The sequence below is a fragment of the Ovis canadensis genome, chromosome 10 (genome assembly GCF_042477335.2).
Source record: "Ovis canadensis isolate MfBH-ARS-UI-01 breed Bighorn chromosome 10, ARS-UI_OviCan_v2, whole genome shotgun sequence".
NCBI classification, from domain to species: Eukaryota; Metazoa; Chordata; class Mammalia; order Artiodactyla; family Bovidae; genus Ovis; species Ovis canadensis.
The window spans coordinates 44,952,480-44,963,236 of record NC_091254.1 but is presented as its reverse complement, the minus strand read 5'-3'; the positions used below and the strand labels follow the sequence as shown (position 1 = coordinate 44,963,236).

Here is a 10,757-nt window from a genome sequence, read left to right as displayed (position 1 = left end):
CAGGTTCAGTTGAAAGTCACAGACTTAAAGTTCTCCACGGGCCCTTTTGTTAAGTCTCCAACGTGGACTGCTGTTGTGTCTCAACAGACACACCATACATACTTGGCTTTGACAGGAAAAGGACTGTTTAACCTAGAACATAAAAGCATAAGAAACAACATTCTGTTCTGGGGGGAGAGAGAGGCCCCTGTGTGGTGGGGATGGGGCCCGTCTCTGCCTGGTGGTTCGATAAGCTCCTCACTCCAAGGCGGGGAGAAGCTCGCGCTGGTCCGGAAAGTGTCAGTCCCTTGTGCAGGCTCCAGACAAATCCGAGTTACACTGAGACAGTTACTAGCCCAGTGTCCACTGCCCCTCTTTCCTCCTGTTTTGATCAGAGGGTTTCAGATCCATCCCTGTTTGTGGGAGAGTGTTTTTAGCTCTTTCCCTGTATCAACCGTGCCTCCAAGTGATCCCATCAGTTTAATGAAGGAGAAAAAAAATAAAATACCAGTAATGATGCTCAGCAAAACCCTCAGTACAACCCTGTCCCCGGGGAAAAGGGTGGATTTGGATTTTTTATTTTTAACAGTTTATCCAGTGGTTGCTTTAGAGTCACCTGGGGAATTGAAAATAATTTCTGTACTCTGGACATTGGGCTCAGGCAGGGTTTGGTTTTGTTTTTAATTCTTCAGGTGATCCCAAAGCGCCACTGAGTAGAGGACCATTGACGAGAACCAGTGTTTCTGCAGATGTCTGTGCATGTGAGTCCTCCTGGGGTGGTTCCCTGGTGGCCCAGATTGTAAAGAATCCACCTGCAACGCAAGAGACCTGGGTTCAGTCTCTGGGTTGGAAAGATCTCCTGGAGAAGGGAATGGCAACCCACTCCAGTATTCTTGCCTGGAGAATTCCTTGGACAGGGGAGCCTGACAAGCTACAGCCCTTGAGGCCCCAAAGAGCTATAGATGACTGAGCAGCTAACGCACCTTCATTTTATCCTGGACTTCCGAATCCTAGGATGTTCTGGAACGAGGGCACCTGGTGGAGTACAGGGTCCGGTGATTCCCGATCCTGGATCATCAGAATCGCCCAAGAGCTTTCTAAAAATCCATGTATTCCAGGGCTTCACCTAAACAGCCTGTCATTCAGCATATTTTAAAATAGCCGATTTGAGTTCTGGCGGACTCGGGAGCCTAGTCCACCCTTAGCCTCACCTCCTGCCCCCTCACACAGACGTTTTATGGAAGAAGAACCCTAGGCGTGGGATACTCTGTGATGAACTGACATTTTCCTGCTGTGAGAACTGACTGAGCCAGAAAAATAAAAGCTTGAGTGAGCGATAGGCAGACCTCCTTCCAGGTCACGGCATTTGGGGAGCTGGGTTCTGGCTGATAAATTCAGGTGAGGTGTCTGCCCTGGCTTTGTTGGCTGACAGGCTAATTTTATGAGACAGTAGGACAATGGTCAGGTACACAGATAGCTAATAAATAAGGAGGCTTGGCCCAGCTGGAAGAGAAGATTTTGTGCTTGTCCAGGGCGCCATGCCCACGCACGGGAAAGGGCAGTGATGCCCCTCCCGGCTGCTCACCCCTCCAAGGGAGCTGGATGGGGGCCTGTCATGGTTTTCTCTCCTCTTCCGATTCTCCAGGAATCCTCCATCCTTCCAAAGACAGACAGTGACAGTTTTCAAACAAATCCCAGCCAAGACCCTCACCGATGAGTAGAAACACTTCTGCTTGTTCCCCAGCGACTTCCGGCAGCCTCCCCCCACCACCAGCCCCTCGTCTGGTCAGGAGGCTCCTGTTCCGTCTGCCTGTGTAGATCCAGCTCTGCTCACAACGTACGAGGGAGGCGGGCTACTCCCAGGCCTGCCCGATGCTTCACACCCAGACCTGGGGCTTGTGCATCCCCAACCCCGCCCGAGATCCACTGAAAACACCCCTGAGTAGATCTTGGAGATACGGTCATAGTTTTGTTTTGTTTTGTTTTGTTTTCTGTTAAATTTATTTATTTACTTAGTTTTGGTTGCTCTGGGTCTTCACTGAGCAGGCTTTCTCCAGTTGCAATGAGCTAGGACTGCTCTCTGTTTGCAGTGCACAGACTTCTCACTGCAGTGGCCTCTCTGGCTGCGGAGCAGCAGCTCTAGGTGCATAGACTCAGCAATTGCAGCTGCTGGGCTCTCGATCCCAGGCTTAACAGTTGTAATGCATGGGCCTACTTGCCTGTGGCATGTGGAACCTTCCTGGATCAGGGATGGAACCTGTGTCCCCTGCGTTGGCAGGAGAATTCTTATCCACTGTACCACCAAGGGGATCTACTCATAATTATTAAAGTGATTTTTTCAAACCACTAGACTCTTCCCTGTAAGAATGCTTGATTTTTTTTGTTGTTGTTGTTAAATTAACCACATATATTCCATTTTTAAGTATTAACCCATATTTATTCGTCCATCAATATATTTCCTGAGCATATACAATGCATCAGTAAACACCGTATTTATATAGTTTAATGCCAAGTCCTGCTGGGTAGATATGATGGCTGCATTATAGAAAGAATCTGACGTTCAGAGATCAGATTCGTCGAGATCACACAGCCAGAAAGCCATTTAACTATGGCTTGCAGCCAAATCTCTCTGGCTCCAAAATACCTTCTCCTTCCCCCCAAATCTGCCTTCACAATGACAGCTACTTCTCCTTTCAGAGACAGAGGAAGGCTGCTGATTGTAATTTTTAAAATGAAAGATGTTTTCATTTAAAGAAAAACGAGAAAAAGACAGGAGAACGTCAAGAAACAAGCATCAGCAGAAAGTGGTTTCAACATATAACAACTTAATATTCATAACTGACCAGCAGACCATAAGTCAGTGAGCTAAAAATTCATCCATCTTGATTCCTCTGAGAAGTCTTCCGCGACTCTCCAGCCTAACGAGGGTGTGTGCCCTAACCTTTCACACACACCGAGCGTCTCCTCTTCTGCACACCCCAGCACTGGTTGAGTGTCCTGTTCTCGCCACCCATTTCTGGGTGGACAGTGGAGCAGGGTCACATTCCTTTTAGAAGGACGTGAACTTCCAGGTGGGCTTCCCAGGTGGCGCTAGTGGTAAAGTGCCCACCTGCCAGTGCAGGAAACATAACAGACGTGGGTCCGATCCCTGGGTTGGGAAGATCCCCTGGGGAAGGACATGGTAACCCAGTCCAGTGTTCCTGCCTGGAGAATCCCATGGACAGAGGAGCCTGGCAGGCTGCAGTCCATGGGGTCGCAACAAGTCGGACACAACGTCCTTCCAGGTGGTGGCTTATTTCTTTAAAATAAGCCTTGTATTTCGCAACTGTTTTAGATTTACAGAGAAGCTGCAAAGACGGCGCAGCATTCTCGTCCGGTCTCCCTTCATGTTAGCGTCTGTGCTACCATGGCTAATTATAACGTGCAGTCATTTTATTGATTGATTTTTGGCTGTGCTGGGGCTCCGCTGCTGCATGGGGTTTTCTCTAGTTGCGGCAAGTGAGGGTTACTCTTCGTTGCTACGTGTGCTTCTCATTCTCTTGGCTTTTCTTGTTGCAGAGCACGGGCGCGGTGGTTGTGACTCTGGCCTCTAGGGCACAGGCTGGGTGGTCGTGACTCCGGGCTCCAGGGCACGGGCTGGGTGGTCGTGACTCCGGGCCATAGGGCACGGGCTGGGTGGTGGTGACTCCGGGCTCTAGGGCACAGGCTGGGTGGTGGTGACTCTGGGCTCCAGGGCACGGGCTGGGTGGTGGTGACTCCGGGCTCCAGGGCACGGGCTGGGTGGTGGTGACTCCGGGCTCCAGGGCACGGGCTGGGTGGTCGTGACTCCGGGCTCCAGGGCACGGGCTGGGTGGTCGTGACTCCGGGCCCCAGGGCATGGGCTGGGTGGTCGTAGTGCACAGGCTTCACTGTTCTGCCGCACCTGAGATCTTCCCAGATCAGGGATTGAACCCATGTCCCCTGCATTGGCAGGAAGCCCTCTCCAGTAATTTTTGAAGTGATTATTTTCTCTTTCCCTGTGGAGTGTTGTCATGCAGTCACAAGGCGTCTTGGGAGCACCGGCCTTGGTTGCTTTGATTCCTCTGGATCTGAATTTTCAGGGCACCGGGTAGCATAATAGGGTAGGTTGGCAGGGGTTTCCTGGGAGGGTTAAATGGGGCCATCCCAGTGAAAATCTCCAAGATGGAGCCTGGCATGCTTGTTGAGTATGAGCCTTGTACTCTGCCTTGAAGCAGCAGTTTGCATCATCCCCCTGCACAGCTGAGCCACACCCTAACGTGTGTTTATTTAATATACTCTGAGTATTTGTCTTCTTCCTGCTGCCTTCCCTCGTCCTTTCCCCATAAATCCTGTTTGACAAATTCAGGCCAAGGGCAGTTGTTCTCAACAGAGATGGCTTCCTCTTTAGGATTGCATCGTTCAGAGTCGTCGGACGAGCAGGTGGGCCTGGCCAAGCTGAGGAGCGGCCCCCACGCACAGCTCATGCCTCCTGAATTCGCAAGCAGCAGCGGCGAAACTCGGAACTTGAAGAGATTGCCAAGGTGGTACAGAATTGAAAACATTTCCGCATGGGTCGTGTTACTTGCGGCAGCGGGAGGAAGTGGTTGGGGGGCTGCAGCGGGGGGTGGGGAAGGGCTAGAAGGAGAGAAAACAGACATAATTAGAAAGTGTGTGCTCCAGACATTTCCCTCCCCTTCCTGATTTATTTTATGTCCCCTGAGCTGGATGCCAAGTCGGATGCCAAGCTGGCACACAGGTTTTCAGAAATGAATGGGGTGCTTGAGGCCTCCAGAATGAAAATGACACTCTTTAAGTGCACACTCGGTGATGGGGGCAGGGGGCGTCTCCTCACACACAGATGCCCTGTGAACAAGAAGCCTCCTCTATGCTCTCCTCACCTCGCCCACGACGTCCTGGAAGCCAGCAGCTGCCTGAGGGGAACCCGCTCGGGGCTGTGTCTGAGTAATGAGCCTTCTTTTTAAGATCTTCTCTCTTGTTTATCCCAGTCCATTCGGAGGATTCCACTCAATGTGAGTAGCTGCTCAAGGCTTGTTAAAAACAACTGTCCTTATTCCTTAATTAGCACAAGAGAACTTGAGATAAAAAAATATTTACATGTGTTGTTTTTTCCTTTCTCTTACTTTTTTTTTTTTTTTTTTGGTAAATAGCAAACAGGGTTGTCCTTTGATGCTCGTCTTTCCCGGCGTGCCCGGTGTTTTAATTGGACCACTCCCTGCACTTCGGGTCTTTGGCAGCAGGACTGTGTGGGTGGAAGAGGTCTGGGCTGTCTCCTCCTCAGCCAGGCGGAGCAGACGGCCAAGGGAAGCCGGAGAGAGGTCTTTCTGAAGTGGGAGAAACAAGACACAGAAGAGCTGTCCCACTCCTACTGGCAACTGCCTTTCGAGTCGGATATGGAAGGGATCAGGGCTCCCCCAGGGCTCAGTGGTAAAGAATCCACCTGCAAAGCAGCGGCTACAGGAAACAGGAATTTTATCCCTGGGTCAGGAAGATCCCCTGGAGGAAGGCATGGCAACCCACTCCAGTATTCTTGCCTGGAGAATCCCATGGACAGAGGAGCCTGGTGGGCTACAGTCCATGGGGTCACAGTCAGACACGACAGAAGCAACTTAGCATACACAGGGAACCAAAGGTTGTTGTTGTTGTTGCTCAGTTGCTAAGTTGTGTCTGACTCTTTCCGACCCCATGGACTGCAGTATGCCAGGCTCCCCTGTCCTTCACTATCTCCTGAAATTTGCTCAGATTCATGTCCATTGAGTCAGTGATGCCATCCAGCCATCTCATCCTCTGTCGCCCCCTTCTCCTCCTGCCTTCAATCTTTCCCAGCATCCAGGTCTTTCTCAATGAATCAAGGGTTACACATCAAGATTTTGAAGGGAATTATGGCTATCTTGAAAATGATCATGGATAGAAGGTTCTAGAAATCTAGGTCTTCCCCTCTCCCAACACACTTTGAATATAGCTTGAAAAAAGTCATTGTTTATCATGACCAAAATGTTTCTATCTGCAATCTGTTGAAATGAGAGTTGACCAAAAATCCATAGTGAGATATAGAAGACAGACATATTTCTCGGCACATACAACCATGGGTATGTGGGAAAGGGCCCTGCCTTTCATCTGTAAGTTGCAAAGCAGTGATTTGGGTGCCTGCTTCTTCATTCCTTCCCAGCAAATGCGAACTCTGGCAGACTCTTTTGCCCTTTCTTCTCGGAGAGGTGCAGAGTTCCAAAGAGGAGGACGGTCAAGGATCAAGGTTCAAAGGAAGGACACAGGAGAGAAAAAGAGAGAGTTGGTAAGAACAGCTTCAGCCCAGGAGTCAAGAAATCTGAGTCTGAGTCTGTCATCGGACACTGAACAGCAACAGTAGCAATTTAAATAATACCAGCGCTTACTGATGCTGAGCGGGGCCCTGGGGGCTCCCAGGCCCGGAGGCCTTTTTGTCCCCCTACTTCTTCTTTTTTTTTTTTCTTGTCATTAACTTTATTTTTATTTTTTGGAGAATTTTGATCCTTTTTTTTTTTTAATTTTTATTTTTACTTTATTTTACTTTACAATACTGTATTGGTTTTGCCTTACATTGACATGAATCCACCACGGGTGTACATGCGTTCCCAAACATGAACCCCCCCCTCCCACCTCCCTCCCCATAACATCTCTCTGGGTCATCCCCGTGCACCAGCCCCAAGCATGCTGTATCCTGCATCGGACATAGACTGGCGATTCGATTCTTACATGATAGTATACATGTTTCAGTGCCATTCTCCCAAATCATCCCACCCTCTCCGCTCTACACCTCTGTGTCTCTTTTGCTGGCTTGCATACAGGGTCATCATTGCCATCTTTCTAAATTCCATATATATGTGTTAGTATACTGTATAGGTGTTTTTCTTTCTGGCTTACTTCACTCTGTATAATTGGCTCCAGTTTCATCCATCTCATTAGAACTGATTCAAATGTATTCTTTTTAACGGCTGAGTAATACTCCATTGTGTATATGTACCACAGCTTTCTTATCCATTCATCTGCTGATGGACGTCTAGGTTCCATGTCCTGGCTATTATAAACAGTGCTGCGATGAACATTGGGGTACATGTGTCTCTTTCAATTCTGGTTTCCTCGGTGTGTATGCCCAGCAGTGGGATTGCTGGGTCATAAGGCAGTTCTATTTGCAATTTTTTTAAGCCCCTACTTCTTACAGGCAAGACTCCAGCCTCCGAGACCTTCTCTGAGTCCCAACAGTCCAGTCAGTCGCTGCTTGCTCCTCTTTCTCACACTTTCAGTAACATTACTGCATAGCAAGTACCTAATACTCTCAGTATTACCGGGACTTGGAACTTCACCAGCCCGACGGAACGAGGGAGGGGGTGCACTCTTGGGCCCACGCTGAGGATGAGGAGGCAGCTCTGGATCTCTGAGAGACTGCCCATGGTCACGCCGATCCCAGAAGCCCATCTGGCATTTGTGATCGTGACGCTGCCTCGCCTCGCTGGTGCGTGGGGACCATTACCGCCCGTCCCCCCGACCTCTGCAAATGAGCCGGCCTCAGCAGATGTTTTCAAAGCTCCTCCCAGGCCTTCCTGCAATCAGTGTCCACCCTACCTTCTCCTCCTACTCGCCCTTTCCTTAAGATGTAATACAAGAAGGTAGCATCCTTGGCTCCTCGAGGCTGCTGTAGAGAAAGGGGAGGTGAGCGTGTAACACCTGACATTGTCTCTTCACACCACTTCCTGGGTCCTTTGAGAGGAGCCTTCATGTTTCAAGCGAAATATTTGGGTTCATCAGGCCCCGAGCAGACCTTGTTGGACATCCCTGTAGGTGAGCACTGAGGTGTAACAGTGTGGGAGCAACACCGAGATGCCTGGAGGATAAAGCAGCCACGGATGAACCTTGAAGACGTTACGATAAGTGAAATAAACCAGACGCAACAGGGCAAATACTGCATGATCCCACTCATAAGAGCTGCTGCTGCTGCTGCTGCTGCTGCGAAGTCGCTTCAGCCATGTCTGACTCTGTGCGGCCCCAGAGACGGCAGCCCACTGGCTCCCCAGACCCTGGGATTCTCCAGGCAAGAACACTGGAGTGGGTTGCCATTTCCTTCTCCGCTAGAGAAGCCAAATTCACAGAGACACAGAGGAGGATGGCGGTTACCAAGCCCTGGGGGAGGAGGAAGCAGAAGCTCGTGTTTAAAGAGCACAGAATTCCGGTTTGGGAGGATGAGAAAGTTCTGGAGTGGTGAGGGTTGAACCCTGTGAATATACTTAATACCACTGAACTGCCAACTTAAAAATGGTTAAAATGGTTAATGTCATGCTGTGTGCATTTTCCCACAATAAGAAAGAAAATAAATGAACATATCAAAAAGTATCTTATTGTTTGTTTGTGATTATATAATATGCATTTGTTAAAATTAAACACAGAGAAGTATAAAAATCAAGACAAAGCAATTTGCACCAACTAGATTTCACTCTCATTGTGACTTCTATCCAGTCTTCCCTTTGCATCTCTCTATGCATCTAATATGTATACAGAAACTCACATGTTTGAGTTCATAATGTATAAGCAGTTACTTTCCCTTCACGCTGTATTCTGAGCACTCGTCAAGCAGTTAAGATTTACCTGTAAACACCATGGTAATGGCTGCATCCTAGTTCAGGCATGCTGTAACTTCTGGAGCCCTCTCTCTGTTTTGGACTTCAGGTTTTCTGATTCTTTTACTTTGTAAATAGTGTTAATGCTGTCAGCTTAGTACACTCGTCTTTGCCTGCCTCTGGTTATTTCCTTCTAGAAATAGAGTTACTGGGTCAAAGGACAGGCTCTATACTTGAAAAACTGTTTCACTGCTTCTGTGCATGTGTTTGCGACCTAGTTTCAGAAGCCCTTTCCCTGTCCTTTGCTCGTCTGGGGACTGTTTGAAGCCCCTGGAGTCCCATCCTCTTTTGGTCCATGCTGGCTCAGTGGTCCTCACATTTCTGCCTCCCAAAAGGCGGCTTTTAGGGGAGATGTGTTTGAATGTTGATCAGACCCTAGACCAAACTTAGAGATCTGAGCAAAAGAGGCCATCTGGGCAAAATCGAAAGAGACAGGGTCTGAGGTTTTGTTTGTGCAAACGTGGCTCATTTCTCATGGGAAGGTGTGAAGTTAGGGTGGCGCGCAGCTGCCCCAGCTCCGTCCTGTCCTGGCTGTTTACTAGTGCATTGGGGGCACTTCCTGCTTTGAAGGAGCAAGGAAAGTGGAATCTTGCTGAGACTTCTGGCTGCTGGTCCACAGGGGGTTAAAAATAGCCTGAACCACCTCGTCCTTTGGGCTCCCCCTGCGTTCTGTCACTTGTTCACTCTCAAGTGACACACACAGACCCACCCCAGTAGAGGACACAGCGCATCTCTGATCCCCAGGCGATTTTTGGCTTCAAAAGCCCTTCTTGCATCCTTTCCTCACGGTCGGCTGACTCTTTCTCTCACTGTTTCCCGACTTCTCTGTGCCTCCCTCCCACTCTTCGCAGCTCAGCTCAAATGCGATTTTCACATGGAAGCTTTTGCGACCCTTTCAGGCTAGATCAACACTCTTAACGCTCTTTTCATAGAGCTTTTCACAATTTGTAATTATCCTAATTTGGGTAATCATCTGGCTGATGTATCACTTAATGTTTTCATTCAACAAATATTTTTAAGTGCCTCTGTGGTGTGCCAGGAATGGTACTGTTTGCTCGGGTTACAGGGATGAGCAAAATAGATTTGGTTTCTTTTCTTGTGGAGCTGACAGTCTAGTGGGAAATGTACAAATAAAAGTCTGACTGCAGTTTTCAACAAGGGCTATAAGGAGGATTGAAGCTGGTACTATGGCAGAGACGGATGGAGGAGACCGTAGCCACGGAGTGTCCTAAGGCCATCTGGAGACGGAAGAGTGGGAGGAGACCACTGGGAAGAGTCAGGAAGGAGACGCAAGCAGGAAAGGGTCCGCTGGAGCTGGTAACCTGCAGGATGCTGCGACCCTGACAGTGTTTCTCAGAGGGCAGTTGGTTGAGAGGTGAATGGATGGTGAGGGTTTAAGAAGTCCATACACAGGAAGAGCAGTTTGGACTGCACAGGGGAGACAGAAAAATCGGGTAGATGGAGAGAGATAAGAAGGGCCAAGGGAGGAATTAAAGTTGATTTTCCATATTTTCTTTCTTTCTTTTTTTAAAAATGGTAAGTAGTAGAAGGTGTCTGTAAGCTGTGGGGTGGCTCAGGGAGAGGGAGAGACTTCACAACGTTCAGAAAGGCAATAAACGGAGAGCTAAGGCCTTGAGAAGACAAGATGGGATAGTATCCAGAACAGAGATGAATAGATAGGACTTTTATAGGAGGAGAGCCACCTCGTCAATTTTTACCACTATATTATAGCAATTTTCAAATGTATAAAAGCAGAGAGAAGAGTATAATGAGACCACATATATCCATCACCCCAGCTTCAACACCTAGCCAATCACAAGTCATCTGGATTCACCCAGTTTAGCACCTCTTGCCCAGATTATGTTGAAACAAGTCCAGGACACTAACTTTTCATCAGTAGGGACCTTAGTAGTATACAACAACACTATTATCACACTTAAAAAAATTAATGATTTGGGGCTTTCCCAGTGGTCTAGCGGTTGGGAGTCTACCGGCCAATGTGGGGGACACAGGTTCGATTCCTGGTCTGGGAGGATCCCGCGTGTCACAAAGCCATTAGGCCTGTGAGCCACAACTACCGAGCCCACGTGCCCAGAGCCTGTGCTCCAAAGT

General features: G+C 48.8%; 1 long non-coding RNA gene across 1 annotated transcript; it reads left to right on the top strand.

Moving 5' to 3' along the window:
* Positions 1-4,661: 4,661 nt before the first annotated feature.
* On the top strand, positions 4,662-8,361 carry LOC138446765 (uncharacterized). Its single transcript, XR_011259552.1, has 3 exons — positions 4,662-5,009; positions 5,148-6,289; positions 7,813-8,361. It is a non-coding gene; the product is annotated as an uncharacterized lncRNA (long non-coding RNA).
* Positions 8,362-10,757: the final 2,396 nt, after the last annotated feature.